The sequence below is a fragment of the Macadamia integrifolia genome, chromosome 3 (assembly GCF_013358625.1).
Source record: "Macadamia integrifolia cultivar HAES 741 chromosome 3, SCU_Mint_v3, whole genome shotgun sequence".
Lineage (NCBI taxonomy): Eukaryota > Viridiplantae > Streptophyta > Magnoliopsida > Proteales > Proteaceae > Macadamia > Macadamia integrifolia.
This window is the reverse complement of record NC_056559.1, coordinates 35,263,978-35,267,706: the sequence shown is the minus strand read 5'-3', so window position 1 is coordinate 35,267,706 and position 3,729 is coordinate 35,263,978.

The following is a 3,729-nucleotide window of genomic DNA, read 5'->3' as shown; positions in this document are numbered from 1 at the left end:
TTTTTTTTTTTTTTTTTTTTTTTTTTTTTTCATTTTTTGTTCTAAAAAAACAGAAACAGATTATAAGTGCACCAAACAGAAACGTATTTTTAGATCGATACCAAACGGAGCCTAAATAGTCTGTTGGGTTGAATGTGTGATCTACAATTGTGTAGTTGGCCTTTTTATTGTCACTGGAACAAGAATAGTCAAGATTGGGCGGCTCTGCCATGCACGTTTTGAGAGAGAGAGAGATCTCAAAGTCTACATTTTTTTTTGGTAAGAAAAGTCTACATATTCCAAGTGGGTTTTCTGAACAGATGGTGATACCCCCAATCGCAAATTCTTTAAATCACTTTAATTAAGAAAATGAAGAAGTAATAACCTTCTACAAGAAGATAAGATCACCACACAAGCACCGTGTGCCGGAAATAACAAAGAGATTGGATCAAAATCCTTATCTCTTTAGAGTGATTCTGTTTCCCCTTATACAAGAAAATTGACAAATTAGGTGGAAATAATCCTTATTTCTTTCAAGCTCGTATTCAAGCTAAATCCCACAATGCCCATGAAGTGCTCAAGCCCAATATTGGAAACTAGTGGACGTTGGATTAGGCTAATTAAGTCCATATCCACACTCAGCCTGACCGAATTTTGTGTGCTCCTCTTAGTGACCCTCTATCTCCCATTGTGGAATTATGGCTTCCACTTTTGATCAACACTTGGCTTCAACGAGTCTTCAATGACAATCCATTTTTTGGTTTTTTCAAAAGACTTTTCTTGATATGGTTCTAAAAATTGGATTGAATCGGTGAGATAATCTGAATGAATTAATATCAGTCGGTTAGTAAACCAATCTCCGATATCAATCCAATTCATACCGATCCATTGTTAAAATGTAAGGGTTAAAAAAAATATATCTTATAGAAAGATTGTTTCTAGTCTAATCTTGGAAGACAATTCACCCTAAAGTCTTAAAGCAGGCACTGTTAAGAGAGAGAACTGAGTCTGTGCTCTATGTTCATCGACTGAGAGCCACAACTTTTTTCATCAAAAAAATACAGTGCTACAACTGTCCATTGTCTCGTAGTGGATCACATTCTTCATCAGCTCTTTTGCATTCAAACCTGAATTTTTCGAGGTCAAGGAATCTAGGGCATAGGCGGAGTGATTTAAGGACAAAATTTGGCTGCCAGTTGGAATTTAAGAGGTTTGATTTTAAGAATACCAAATTCTAAGAGGATAAAATTTAAAAAAAAAAAAAATCTAAAATGATATTTTTTAATTAAAAAAGAAGGTGAATTATTCCATTTCTTTAGTAGAGAACATAAGTTAATTACAACTCAGCAACAGCCAAATTTTTCTATGATTTAAACACTTCACGGCTATCATGATCCTTATTTTCTAATTATATTCTTTTTTACCAATTTTTCTTTCACTACCGCTCAACAAACATCATTCAACATAAGTTTAGGACAGTACTGACAAAAAAAAAAAACTAATAATATCTCAAAGCTCACCTCAAACTATGATGTTCTAAATTATCTTCTTTTTTTTTTAATAAATTTTTTCATTAAAAGAAAAACCAAAGCAAAAACTCACCTCAAATTATGATGTTCTTAAAATTTTCTTTCCATAAAAAAAAAATGGCTTTAGTAGCTTTCTCTCATCACGGCCCTCGCCTTTTGACTGATTATAGGAATTTGGTTTGCTGAGCCACCTAAAAAGACTTGTGCATATGGGATACCCATATGATCCACTTGTGGCAAAAGATGCTAAATTTTCCCTTACCACAATGGTGGCTTTATTTTACAAGTAATACAAGATCAGAAAAACCCCACTGGAGACTTGCTAGGCAATGTCAGGATTATTCCAAGGTTCATTCTACAGGTAACACAAGACATGGAAAAACCCAATGGCAGATTTGTGTTTTAAATTAGGCAATGTTGGGACTATTCCAAGATTCATTTTATGAGTCTAGATCAGCTCCCGTACGAAGCCAAGTAACATAAGACCAATTCCCCATATGTGAAGACTTCAAATATGGTTTCATGATGATCCATGTCCTTTTTTAGAGGCATGTTTATAGAAGAAAGAGGACACATATCGTCATAAAACCATACATGAAGAGTTGTTACTCATAATATAAGAGACTTAAACAAGTAACACAAGACCACAGGAATGTTGGGGGTTCATTTTACAAGTAACATAAGACCAAGAAAAATACCATTGGAGACTTTTCTACTTCCACATTCCAGCCACATCAAGATCCTGTGAGAAGAAGTTTGAGGGCTAGATAGCCAAAGCCTATGATCCAATTGAATGGGTTTTCTTCGGTCCATTTTTTGAATTTTTATTGTTTAAATCAACCATGGTGTGACATGATTAGCCATTGGTTACAGTCTGCATGTATTCCATTAAGCTCCATGGGAGTAAGGAGTGTTGTGCCCGTAGAGGAGCACATTGTTGATGATGAAGAAGATGGCAGAGGAAAAAGCGTTTACAACCATTGTTGACATATACATGGTAGTCTCGGACGGTTACCCGCCTCTGTTGGTCATGGGAGGGTTGATGTAGTCAAATTTATGGTTCTACCCTTTAAGGGAGTTGGGCAGGGGGAGGATCATATATTTCCAAAATTTTATCTCTGAAAAAATTACACGTACTTTGCCCATAAAACCTGACCTATAAAATTTTTAGACTTTTAGAACACCCTTTGATGCCTTGGAAGGATATGTATATACCGAGACGGTTTTAATCCTTTTTACTATACTAACACTTATATGTAATTTTCAAAGGGGGGGATTATTATCATTCCCCTACACTTGGCCTATATTTACTAAAACTCTACTAGTTTTTTTCCCCTGATACCCTTGCTTTTGGACTTTTACATATGTTTCTCCCTTGGTCTTTTTTAAATACCTAAATTACCCCTCCTTTCCACTTGTAGCCTATTAAACTTTTTTCAAATTGACTGTTTCAAAACATGATTTTACCAATCCCATAAAACACCAACAAGTTTGTCTTTCCATTATTATATGGTTCAAATGTTGTTTTGTTGGCTGAAACTCAAACTCCTTCCAGGCCCATATCGTTATTTTTTTTATTTTATTTTTTTCTAATTTTCTTTAAATGCATTAGTATTGAGTCATTTAAGGATATTGTTTATTTATTAATTTTCTTTTCTTTTGTCTCATCCATCATCACTAGTTTAGTAATCAGTACGCTAATCGTTATTAGATTAGAATAGGTCTCAGTTGATACTAATTCAGATCAATCTTAATGTTACATTCTCCGCTAGGGTAGCAACATATGGTCTTAGGGATTAAGACACCCAATTTCAAAAAATAAAATAAAAATAATAGTAATAGTAGATGAAAATGAGGGATAATTTGGGTATTTAAAAAAAGCAGGGGGAGAAAGAGATGTAAAACTCCAAAAACAGGGTAGTATAAAAAAAAAATGTAGAAGTGAGGGAAGTTCTAGTAAATATAAGCTATGTGTAGGGGAGTGATAGTAAATCTCCCATTCTTGAATTTTTTTTTATGAAAAATAAATAAATAAAAAGCATTGAAAAATCTTGTAATGACATTTATTATATATTACCTCCTCAAAGTTGAAAATAAAATTCAACATGTACCTTTTTCTGTAAAATTTTCAAAGTGAAAGTTTTACATGTATGATTTCATATAAAAAGTAGAAGAAAAAAAAATGATTTATTGGAGTTGGAGACTCATGGCACTATAATAC